The sequence below is a fragment of the Narcine bancroftii genome, chromosome 7 (assembly GCF_036971445.1).
Source record: "Narcine bancroftii isolate sNarBan1 chromosome 7, sNarBan1.hap1, whole genome shotgun sequence".
Classification (NCBI taxonomy): domain Eukaryota; kingdom Metazoa; phylum Chordata; class Chondrichthyes; order Torpediniformes; family Narcinidae; genus Narcine; species Narcine bancroftii.
The window spans coordinates 62,402,100-62,415,534 of record NC_091475.1 but is presented as its reverse complement, the minus strand read 5'-3'; the positions used below and the strand labels follow the sequence as shown (position 1 = coordinate 62,415,534).

Below are 13,435 nucleotides of genomic sequence, written 5' to 3'. Positions count from 1 at the left end.
TTCTTTAGCCAGACACTGACATGGCTGATTAAAAGAGATCAGTTTGTGTCCAGGAACAAGAAATCTCTCTCTGAAAACCAAAAGAAACTTCCTGAGTGGTAACCATTTACCTTACAAGCACCAAAGCCTGGTGAACTTCATAAATGTTATATTCTGTGCACAGTAAAAGAATTGCCTGTAACCAGTAAACTTGGAGGAATGAGAAGTGAGAATGGATTGTGAATTGTGAACTTTTCTAAACTTACAGACATATTACATACACGTGCACTTAGAAATAGAGGAGGGGGGAGTTAAGTTAGGTTAGAGCTAATTAAAAGCAACTTTTGTTTAAGGAGCCATTTGTCTTGGTGAATATCTATTGCTGCTGGGTTTTGGGGTCCTCTGGGCTCGTAACACTATAAATGCCTACAAATGTCTATAATCACAAAAATAAAAATGCATTGCCAAATACAAATTAATTTACTGAGAATTATAGTCAGCAAAATTTGAGTGCCTCAAACCTTTTTTAAAAATGACATCTAAATTATTGGGGACATCGACATTCATTAATCATCTTTCCCGGCCCTATTGCATTTTAAAGCTGAAATATTGTCAAAGTATTGCCACTGTTCTAATGTAAGAAACTATCCGTGATGCATTTGCAAACATACAGTAATGTGAACTGAGAGAATGAAATGGCATTTCCCAAGGGAAACAAAAAAAGGTGTGTTATTTCATGCAATTAATATTTTTAAAGGACCACTGGCTTATAATAATCAAACAAATCAAATTGCTTTTTTATTACAGGTGTCTAATCTTTTATCTGTGATTGTCGGGACTGGAAACCTGCTGTTGTTCAGAATCTTCTGGATTTCAGAATCATTTTGATTTCCTTCCCTTTAAGCCCGCCTGAGTCGTGCTGCCGCATCCATCCCCCACCCGAGTCACACCGGTACCTTTCTCACCCTTCACCTGTCCAAGTCACACTATCGTCTCTCCCCCCTTGCCCGACTGAGTCACGCTGCCATCTCTTCCTCCCCTCTCCCCTGAACCAGCACCAGGAGAATGGCCCCCTTCTCGGTCCCCCTGTGCTGGCACTGGTACAGCGGTTTCAGCTGCTTGGGGGATTATGGGTAGCGACAACGGCCATTCAGCCGCTGCCGCCAGGCCAGCTGAAAGCACCGCGACACTGAACTGGTATCAGTATAGGCTATTCGGAGGTGCTTATAAAGAACACGACGGGATACACAGGAGTTGAGAGAGGGATGCGTCGGGTCGTGTTTGGCGCCAAACTCCATCTTTGATGAGCAGACGTCATCTACTGAAAAAAGTGTCCATTTTTAGAGGTTGCCAGATTTTGGAATTCCGGATAAAAGGTTAGGCACCTGCACTGACAAATTTTGAAATGGTGGTGGTATTTTTAGCTTCAAATTGTATTATGCGCTGATTTTTCTCAAATTTATACAGTTGCAAAGATGTGCTATTGATATTATAGTTTTTAAAATGGTCTGAAGCAGTGAATTATTTAAGGAATAACTAGAAATTACAACCATAGAACAATCTGATCTGTGCTGAACTATTATTCTGTGTTGATCTTCACCCAGACTCTCTTTCTTTGGCTTGGCTTCGCGGACGAAGATTTATGGAGGGGGTAAAAAGTCCACGTCAGCTGCAGACTCGTTTGTGGCTGACAAGTCCGATGCGGGACAGGCAGACACGATTGCAGCGGTTGCAGGGGAAAATTGGTTGGTTGGGGATGGGTGTTGGGTTTTTCCTCCTTTGCCTTTTGTCAGTGAGGTAGGCTCTGCGGTCTTCTTCAAAGGAGGTTGCTGCCCGCCAAACTGTGAGGCGCCAAGATGCACGGTTTGAGGCGATATCAGCCCACTGGCGGTGGTCAATGTGGCAGGCACCAAGAGATTTCTTTAGGCAGTCCTTGTACCTTTTCTTTGGTGCACCTCTGCCGAACTCCTGTTAGGCTCCGAATCATGGGTCCTCTACCGGCACCACCTACGGCTCCTAGAACGCTTCCACCACCGTTGTCTCCGCTCCATCCTCAACATCCATTGGAGCGCTTACATCCCTAACGTCGAAGTACTCGAGATGGCAGAGGTCGACAGCATCGAGTCCACGCTGCTGAAGATCCAGCTGCGCTGGATGGGTCACGTCTCCAGAATGGAGGACCATCGCCTTCCCAAGATCGTGTTATATGGAGAGCACTCACCCAGACTATAGCCCTCAATACTCCTCCCATCCACATATCTGTCCAAATTTTTCTTCAATATTGAAATTGGCCCCACATAAACCACTTCAGTTAGCTGCTCCCCTTAATATTCCCTTTAAACATCTCATCATTTAACTACCTTTAAGTCCATGCCCTCCAGTTCTTCTCAGCTCACTTCAATGGAAAAAGCCTGCTTGTATTTACTCATCTATACTCCTCATAATTTTATGTACCTCTACCAAACCTCCCCTAATTCTTTCTGATGCTCCAAGGAATAAAGTCCTAACCTGTATAAACTGTCCCTCAAGCGCCAGCAAGATCCTTGTAAATCGTTTTTGCACTCTTACAATCTTATTTTGATGATGTTGAGAGGGGAATCCAATGATCTGGAGTCACTGGAAACTATGTGCAAGCTGTGGGTAAAGTTGGATACTAGCATCAGAGAAGTCAGGGATATTAGATTAAGATGTAAATGATAGGAAGTTTCTTGTTAGACAACAAGAAATGTACAGCAACCAATGCAACATAGCTGAATTATTTCATGCTATGACTAAAATAAATATAAAACTGTACTTACTGTACCAAGTGTATCTTCCAGCAATGTTATCTTCTCTTTAATGCTATTCCACCTTGCATTCAATTTTGTCATCACATAATCTGAAAGAGAATTGTGAATTGTTAAAACACATTTTTAAATTATGTTTTTAAATTATACTGTAGTCACATTTAGCATGGTCTAACTTTCCTTATCTATGTTTGATTATTGGGTGCAGTGATTTCTAAATAAATAAAAAAATAATTGATATCAGATCAAATCCTGTAAATTGGACATTTACAACAAAGTTTGCGCACCTTAGCCAGACCAAATGCTATGATTCAAAACGTTCAACCACAGCCTTCCTAAAGACATGCTAAACCATTATAGTATTATTGGAATTTTTTTAAAATTATCATTATCTGCAATTGAATTGATCAGAGTGTCATTGGCTACCATATATTATTATTCATATTAAACCTCAGGCCAAGAGATATGTGACAATAAGAGAAAATGAATACTCTTAATCTTGGGAGATGACCTGAATTTAATGATTTATTTATGCAGACCACATCATATTATTTATGTTGCATGAAGATGAGAACTATTCCCCTCCTAAAGGCAGAATAATGGTTTAAGAAGAAATTGAATACATTTCTATTTACTTGAGTACCTCACAGAGACAATTCCAAATAATTTCACAGCCAATGAAATATATGTTCTGCATATACCTGAATTTTAAGTACAGGAGTCAGCAACAGGAATTTTTTTAAATAAATTTGAATTAATATTAAAGGGGTCAGATTCCTGAGGGGATAAGCTGCACTATCACAGCTCAGATAATTCAATGACAAATTATGACAAATTAGTTATTTAACTTCTTCTTTTGAAACTGTATGAAGCAGCTCAATGTTAACACTAAGCAAAAATTAAGTGAAATGTACATTCATATTTCCAAATATTCAACCTCTTGGTTGTGTCAGAATTTTCCAAAGCAAAAGTACATGTCAAACGCATTTATGGCTTCTTAAACAAAGTTCTATCAACTTTTGATGTGTGCACTACAAGTTCAAGTTTATTATCTTCTGACTGTTCATACACAAGCAGAGAGTGTTTCTCAAGACCACCACACAGCAGGTAATAATCACATAATGCATATACATAAAAACACAATTTAAAATAAATATATATAGAGGCAGTACAGGTTCTCCCCAAATTATGACCGTAATTGGGACCGGGAGATCAGTCATATCTCCAAATGGACATGTCAGAATTTTTCCCACGTGCATGGAGTACCAACATCTAAAGCAAACTTATAAAAAATTATTTTATTTTGGTCTTTATAGACTCGTAAAGTAATTAAAACAACCAATGCAATCCTTTTTAACATACATGAAATGTACAGTGCATCCCCCTCCACCCTTGCCTCAAACATATAACCATACTAATTATAGTGGGGTTCAGAGCCCCCACTAAAACCTATGAAAGAATGACCAAGCTAACTAAATAATACAAGTGAGGAATAAAAAGGAAATAAAACTAAAATAAAAGCAAAACAACTAAAGAAACATGCACGTTGCCTGCGCCTTGTTCCATTTCCTTAACTCCTCTCCTTTCCCTGCTGGGACAGATTTTTATAGTGCCCATATTTCGAGAGGAGGAGGAACAAGTCAATTTACAATGCCCATGTATTTCAGATATGGCTGCCACACTTTAACAAATGTGTCATGTTCCCCCCACCCCCCAACCCCTAAGATTGTAAGGGATTTTCTCCAAGGGAATGCAACTCTGCATTTCCATATTCCATCGTGTGTTATTTAGTTGGGAGTCGGACTTCCATGTGACCGTTAATAAACTTCCTGGATACCGCCAAGGAGACCTTCACAAACTGAATTTGGTATTTGGGCAGTCTAAAACTCACATTTCCAATATCCCCCAAAAGTAGATCTCTGGATCTTGTGGAAAATCCACTTTTGCAATTTTTTTCAGAATGTCCCCCAGTTCTTCCCAGAAGGATCTCAACTTTGTACATAACCAGGTGGAGTGGACAAAGATTCTAATCTCCACACCACACGACGCACATTTCTGACATTTCGGGCTTCATGTAATTTTTGTTGCGGGAGGTACAGATGGAGCAAAATGTTATATTACACCACTTGTATCTGGCGTTAATGACTCCAGTCATACTGTCCAGTCACAGGTCTTACCACCACTCTTCATTTATTGCTGTACCTAAGTTCGACTTTCATCTATCCCTCGATCTATGTAAGCTGGGCTTCGGGCTCTCACTTTGAAATATGTAATATATTCAAGAAATAAATTTTGAATTAGAATCTCCACATTACTACATCTAGGCAGGGTTATAAGCAGTCCTAATTTTTCCCTTAAAATAATCTTATTTGTAGATAGCAGAAGAATTTTCTATTAGATAGACCACATTTATTTCTCAATTGATCAAATGACGAGCTGCCTTTGCTTATAACAGTCCTCAATATACCTGATCCTCTTTTGGCACCAGGTGTCCAGGATCATATTACCCACAGTGAACCACTTAATGTCTGGATCCCGCCGAATGGCTTCCACCAGTGACTCAATTGCCAATATAAACAGCACTGGAGACAATGGGGAGTCCTGCCTACTGGACCTACTTAATGGAAACACTGGAGACATCTTCCCATTGTAATAAATTTTGCCTGGGGTTTATGATGTAGTTTCTTCATCCAATTAATAAATGTTTGACCCAATCCACATTTCTCCTGTACCTGGAACAAAAACTCTCATTCCAGTCTGTCAAAGGCCTTCTCTGCATCCAGAGATATGACTGTTCCAGGATCCACCCCTGACTGTGCCAGATGTAATTTATTAAGCAATCGAGCTATATTGTTTGGTGAATGCCTCCTTTCTACTGCCTCCAGCTTGATCTGGATTCATTAATTTCGCCAAATATTTTGTCAACCTGTTACCCAATGCTTTTGCAATGATTTTATAGTCTTTATTTAATAATGAGATGGGTCTATATGAGGCAGAACACCATGGATAGGTGCATTTTTTTAGGTATCACCATGATGAATACTGTTGAGAAAGACTCTGGGAGGGTATGCGTCTTCGCCGCCTGATCAACCACCTTCATTAGGAGAATTTGCAGATCTTTAAACTCTTTATAAAATTCCTCTCTCAGTGATTTGCCAGCTTGCCAAGAGCTCAGGGTCCCTGTAACTTTGTCTTTAGAGAAAAGGGCATTCAGCCTCTTTCGTTCTTCCCGATCCAAATTTGATAAGTTAAATGAAAGCAAATCATCTACTTTGGTGGGATCACCCCTTGATACTGATTTATGCAACTCCTTGTAAAATCTCCCAAATGTATCATTTATTTATTGTTTTTTTATGAGAACTTGCCTTCCCCAGTTCAAATCGCATTAATTGATCTTAAGGCCTCTTCTACCCTTACCTGCCAGGACAAGATTTTGTGGGCCTTCTCCCCCAGCTCATAATACTGCTGTCTGGATCCTAAAATCAACTTTTCTGTTTGATATGTTTTAATGTATTGCATGAGTTTTTTGTTCACCAAATTCCTATAGTTTTCTGTCATCGAAATTCTGAGATTATTTGGCAATGTATCATTACGAATCTCCCCACAGAGTCCGTGACCACATCCTTGATCACCATTAGAACATTCCTCCTTATCAAAATGGCCACTCCCCTGGCCCTAGAATTGAAGGAGGACATCACCAACTGGCCCACCCACCCTCTCTTTAATTTTAAATGCTCTTGTTCTGTAAGGTGGGTCTCCTACTATAGCCATCTGGATTTTTTTTTAGGTAAACCAAGACTCTCCTTTTCTTAATTGACACTTTTATCCCATTTACATTAAAACATGGATTTAATTGACTTGTTCATTATCCTCAAACCACTCCATTATGCCCTTCCCTGTCCTTATTCCCTGATGCTTGATGTCCGTCCTGATTCTCTTCCATAGATCCTTGGGACAGGTGATTGGGTCCTAAAAAAGCCTTTTTTCTCCTCCCGCCCCAACTATCTTCAAAAGACTTACCACTAACACTGATAAGAAGGATAAACTATTAAAATGAACATCTTCCCAAGGATACAATACCTATTTCAATCATTACCAATTCACCTAACAGAAGGAGCTAAAGAAAATAATAAGGAAATTCTTATGGAAAGGGGGGAAACCAAGGATACCACTAGATAAATTAACAGAATGGTACAAACAAGGAGGCTTACAACTACCAAACTTTAAGAATTATTATAGAGCAGCACAATCAAGATACTGATCAGATTTTTATCAAACAAGGGAAAAACCAGATTGGACCAGATTAGAACGAGATAAAATAGGGGAGAAGATACCTGAACATATACTATACAAGTGGGATGATAAATTGGTGCAACGTAGGAATTCACCAGTATTGCACCATCTGCTCAACATTTGGAAGAAGATTCACATAGAAAGGAATAAAATAAATTATCAACTACCAAAATTAATATTGACACAAAATCAACTAATCCCTTTCACAATAAATAACCTTTCCTTCAGAGAATAGGAGAGAAAAGGGATTGTTTTTCGGGAAATAAATTATTATCTTTTGAACAAATGAAGGACAAATATGATATAACTCACGATATAATGTTTGCATACCACCAACTGAAAACCTACTTGAAGAACAAATTGGGAAACAGTCTGAGGTTACCAGAAGGAAGCAATTTAGAATATGTGATTACAGACACAATGATAATTTATAACAAACATGTACATCAAACTGCAAGAAAAGGAGAATGACAAAACAAACTGTAAACCTAAACAAAAATGGGAACAAGATCTAAACATAAAGATAAAGAATGAAACATGGGAAAAGCTATGCTCCGGAGCTATGAGAAATACAATAAACACGAGGTTACGCATGATACAATATAATTGGTTACACAGGCTTTACATCGCACCCCAAATGTTAAATAAATGGGACCCAACAGTATCAGACAGATGTTTTCGCTGTAAAAAGGAAACGGGAACAACAATACATGCAATTTGGGCATGTGAGAAAGTGAAAAAATTTTGTAAAGATCTAAATCAGATATTAAATAAAATCATAAAAAGCAATATACCAAAAAACCCAGAGATCTTGCTTCTAAGTAATACAAGAAATAAAGAATTTGGACTTGATTTAGATGGAACACAAAAAAAATTTATTATGATAGCCTTAGCTGTAGCAAAAAAATGTATTATGTCAACCTGGAAATTAGAAGAGAATACAGCAATGGAACATAGAAATTAATAAATGTATTCCATTGGAAAAAAATAACATATAATATAAGAAATAATATCACAATATTCAAACAAATATGGGAACCATACATGAAATACAATAGAGAAATCCTACCACGGACCTCCTCCACCACCTAAAATGACAGAAGGAGAAGACAACGAAATGAACTGACTCAGAGTATAAAAGTAAATGACAAAAATTTCTATTTATTTTTATTAAGTGACGACATTGTTTAACGGGTTTAATGTATCTTATAGATTGAACTTTAAATAAATGAGAAGGGGGGTGAGGGAGGAAGGGAAGGGAGAGGGGAAAAAGGGGAGAAAATGACACTGTTTATATTCAAGAGAAAAAATGTCTATGGTATTTTGGTCAGTATGGTTTATAGTGTGAAAAATAAAAAAAATTTAAAAACATTGCCAGGGAAAGGAAGGTAAATTCAATTCCTTTTTGTTTCAAAATCTTCTTCACCAAATCAAACTCCCTCCTGCACTTTAACAACACTGCACTTATATCTGGATAGAATAGGACCTCCCCCCCCTTCATATTCCACCAGACGCCTCCCCTTGCTTTTGCCACCGCCTTCAAAATCCTCTCTCTATTGTGATAGCGCACGAGTCTCACCAGGATTGGGTATGGCCATAGTGCGACCCAGGCATGGGATGAGAGACCAGTGGACCCACTCTATTTCCAAGTTGTTTCCTATTTTATCCCTCCTAAGTACATCCTGTATCCATTTTTGCAGGAACCCCATGGTGTTTCTTCCCTCCTTAACCCCCATAATCTTAATCATATTTCTCCTATTAATATTCTCTAACATATCTATTCTCTCCCACATCTTTACTCTATCCCTAACCATTTCATTCTCCCCTTTATCCAGTCTTCACTCTACACTTTTAATTCTCTCCTCTGTTTCTGATACACTTTTCGTTATGCTGTTTAACCTTTCCTTAATTTCACCTTGCCCTGCCACCAGGGTCCTCAAAGTCTTTTTAATTTGCCTCTAATATTTTGCTAGAAAAAGGAATTAAACCCACTGCCTCTTTTGTCAGTCTTCTATCACCCTGCACTGTCTTTCTTTCACCTCCTCACCCTTCTTCATCTTTCTCCTCTTCCAACTCGCCCTCCGAATCTAGGCCGCCCTGCCACGTATCTTTCCTGCTAATCTCCCTCTGGCTGTACGACCTCTGCAATCTATCAGGCCCAATGCCTCAGACACCCTGGACCTGACTTCCTCTCATCTGCCAGTTGAAACGATCTTACCAGTTAAGTCTTCATTTTCCCTGGCACCTCTCTTACTAGCCTGTGGACTCCTCTCCGCCGTTGCTGTTATCTGATTCCCCTAGTCCCGCACCTCCCAGTTTACCTCTGCTGTCACCATCGCCACCCCCTCATCTCCCCTACTCCTGACACCACCAGCATCGATATAGACATCCCCACCCTCTCAGCCCAGATCCCCCTACATCGAGCCTTCAAGCTCCCCATCCTTACTACCACCACTGCTACATCTGCTTCTGCTGCCGTCATCTCCATCCCATCTTGATCTTCTCTTTCCTGCACTCCCTGAACTCCTGCGCCCGATAATGTTCCCGGCTCCTCAATTGCCATCCTCACTGGGCGCCTTCATGGGCTAGCCACCCACAGGCTGCCCTCGTTCACCTCCTCCCATGCGCTCTCCTTCCGATGAGAAGGTCCCTGTTCAGGTGCCCAGCATTGTAACCGTTGCCATCCTCAGCTTCATTCTCTCTGCCACAAGGTAAGATTTTTACATTCTCTCCTCTTTTTGCTTTTTTGCATGTTATTTTATCTCTTTACTGTTTTCTAAACTATTCTGTGTCTTATGTGGGTTCCAACAGGTGATTTCTATACCTTAACCTCTTTCTTCTAATCTTTTTATGGGGAGCCTCTACAGCTGCCATTTTGTCTCCCCTTAAAAGCACACTTTTTAATCAAATCTTCTTTTTCATCATAGATTTGACAATAACAACTTAAAGCTTCCTGAATTTGTAGATCAACCTTGGTGAATCTTTCCACATTCTAGTCCATGTGCACAGGAATAAAGATGGCTGCCCCCAGCCTACGGACCCCTAAGTATATAATTAGGATATCTTACCCCTAACGGCCAACTAACAAGGTAAGTACGCACATTTTGGCTGTAACATGCCTTGTATTCCTGTTATAATTTGTCAAATACAACATAATCCCTGTAAATTGTAATTTTCTCTTTATATTTTTTTAAATTTTTGGTTGTATGTGTGCATAGGTCGCAAGTCCTATCTTGGAATTTTTTACTCAGTTACATGATATTATTCATAAATCTCATAATCTGAGGGAAGAAGCTATTTCCCAGCCTGGCAGTCCTGATTTTGAGGTTCCTGTAGCTCCTTCCTAATGATAGTGTCAAAAATGCATTGTGTTGGATGGAAAGGGTCCTTAAACATTCTTTGAGCCCTATTTAGCTAACGTTCAAGTGAATATTGTCAACAGAGGAAATATTTACTGTATTGGCACAACTAAAATACTATATTAACAGTTCAAGTGTTTGCGCTTGCTTGTCAATGTCAATTAAAAACTGCAAACTCTTCTTGCAGTGGGGAAGATTATGTTTGATTAAACTGCACGCCTTCCTTAGAAAAGATGCTTTATTTTAAAGTATTAGTGCTCAGCTAGACCTAATTAAACACTGGTAAACGACATGTGATAACTTATCACATAGAAATTAAAGCAATAATGAGCCACTTTTGTCGAACTTAATATTGTGTTAAATTTTTAAAAAAGCTCCACAGGTACACTTTCAGCAACACTAGTTTTGGTGCATGATTTAATTTTAGTAGCACTAGACAGGTGTATTTTGCAAACAATTTTTTTGGACAAAAAACTATCGTCTTTCTGATTGAGATCAAGGAAATTTTATTTGACTTGATAAGTGATACCTGAAGAAGTAGACTGGCATGACCCAGATTGTCAGGCTCAGAGGTATTGGTGCCCCCCCTACCAAACCCTGATGCAGTCAGTCAACACATTTTCCACTACACATATAGAAGTTTGCCAAGGTTTTTAATGTCATAGCAAATTTCTAAATATTCCTGAGGAAGCAGAGGCACTGATGTCCTTTCTTCACAACTACATTAGTATGTAGGATCCAAGAACAGTCCTCTGAGATATTGACTCCCAGGAATTTAAATTTGCTCACCATCTTCACCTCTAAACCCCAATGATCACTGGATTGTATACCTCTGGTTTTCTCTTCCCAAAGTCCACAATTAGCTCTTTGTTTTGGTGACATTAAGTGCAAGATTGTTGTTAGTACACCATTCAGCCAAGTTTTCAAACTCCCTCCTGACTCATCACTTATTTTGATATAATCCACTTTTTGGCATCATCAGCGAATTTGTAGATGGTGTTTTGTTGTACCTAGCCAAGTAAAACAAATAGAGCAAAGATAGAGCAAACATCTAAGAATGCAGCCCAGTGTTGCTCCAGTACCAATAGAGATTGTGGAGTAATGTTCTTATTAATCCTCATTGATTGGGGTCTGGAGGTGAAGAAATCCAGGATCCAATTACACAGCCCCAGGTCTTGGAGATGGCTGATCAGTTTTGAGGGGATGATGGTGTTAAATGTCGATCTGTAGTCACTAAAGAGCATCCTGATGTATGAGTTCTTGATCTCCAGGGTACCAGATCTTTGTGCTAGTGAGATGGCATCTGCTGTAGACCTGTTGCTGCAGTATAAAAATTGGAATGCATCCTTGTCATCGCTCAGGCAAGAGCTAATGTGCTTCATCATCAGCCTCTAAAAACACCATCACTGGTTGGTAGACATTTAGACAGTTTACCACACTCTTTTTGGGCACCAGTTCGATTGAGGCCTGTTTGAAGCAGGAGGGTATCAAGCCCTGTCGGAATGAGATGTTAAAGATATCCATGAATATATTGGCAAGTTGGTCAGCAACCAGAAACACTGCCTACAATTTAGACTATTTCTCAATTTCTTTTTCCTTTTATTTCTTGTACTTAAGTACAAGTACAATTCAACCATTTCTGGGCTTGTAACAGATTTCAGTGGATAGTTTTCTCTCTGAGATGGAGACTGAGAGGTCAAGGAAAGGGAAAGAGACAAAAACAATTCAGGTAAACTTAATGGATGTGTGTAAATTGGCAGTGAAGCTAATGAAATTGTCCAGTTCCGCATGGGCATAAGAAGAGTTGGGGAGTAATACTAAAGGAGAATTAGAACAGCGAGCTACTGTCCCACATCCTGGAAAAATAGGCAGGTATATCTAGAGCCCATGTACAACTACACCCTGGTTTTTGAGGAAATCGCCAGTTTCTCTCTTCTTCTTCCCTTGTGATGACCAGCTTCTTTGATCCATTCCACAACATGGGAATTTCAACCCCATTGCAGAAATAAAAATATTTAATCTAACAATGATTGTGGGATGATTTTCTAGTTTATGTTTTATCAATAATTACCACCAAAATGAATTAATTATTTGCCTCACAACCAGGTTTGTTCATGTTTCACTGAACCAGAATTCAGATTATTCAAGAACCCAGGCCTGCCATTTACTAGCAAAAATTGGGGGCATCAGGATGTCAGAACTATGTTGAAGATGTTTATAAAAAGGATTCATTTGCTATTTACCACCAAAATCTCAACCACTGCATTGCAAATTTATTGTGAAAATAAATCTAATTAATCTTCATATCCCAAAACATTTTTTTACTTCCCATTGTCAAGATGAAGGAGATGATCATGAACTTCAGGAGTATCAGGAATGACCACCCTCCACTACACATCAATACATCTGTAGTGGAGAGAGTAGACAGCACCAGGTTCCTTGGAGTCCACTTAACTAGCAATCTATTGTGGATACAAATCTTCTCACTTGTCAGGAAGGTGCAACTTCGAAGCAGACAAGACTATCGTCCACCATCATGTCAACCTTCTACAGGGGCTCTATCTAGAGCATCCTGGCAGCTTCCATCACATTGTGGTACGGTTGCTGCAGAGAAATGGACGGGAGGTCAATCTACAGGACCATAAGAATGGCAAAGAGGATCACGGGACTCTCCCTCCATCTCATCAAGGAGATCTACCAGAATCATTGTCTGAAGAGGGTGCGCAAAATCATGAGGACTCCTTCCACCCAACAATACATAATCTTTCAGCTGCTCCAATTGGGAGAGGTGTACTGGAGTATGAGAGCCAGCACCTGAGAAACAGTTTCTTCCCACTGGCAGTGAGAATGCTGAGTGATTGCTCACACAAACCATCTGAGACTTTCATATTTATGAAATATTTATCTGTATATATGAATACAGTACTTGTCCTGCATATGTATTGTTGGTCTGACTGTGCTATGTCTGGTTGTGTGTCTGCATGTTTTGCACCAAAGACTGGAGAATCCTATTTCGTC

At 39.4% G+C, this 13,435-nt stretch overlaps 1 protein-coding gene across 10 annotated transcripts in view; it reads right to left on the bottom strand.

Annotated features, from left to right (window-relative positions):
- Positions 1-13,435, bottom strand: part of LOC138738967 (zinc finger and BTB domain-containing protein 20-like) — a 462,974-nt gene that overhangs the window by 301,149 nt on the left and 148,390 nt on the right. For all 10 annotated transcript variants that reach the window (XR_011341908.1, XR_011341909.1, XM_069890223.1 and 7 more), the window contains exon 2: positions 2,778-2,857. The gene's annotated coding sequence lies outside the window, so the exon portion shown is untranslated. The remainder of the gene's footprint in view (positions 1-2,777; positions 2,858-13,435) is intronic.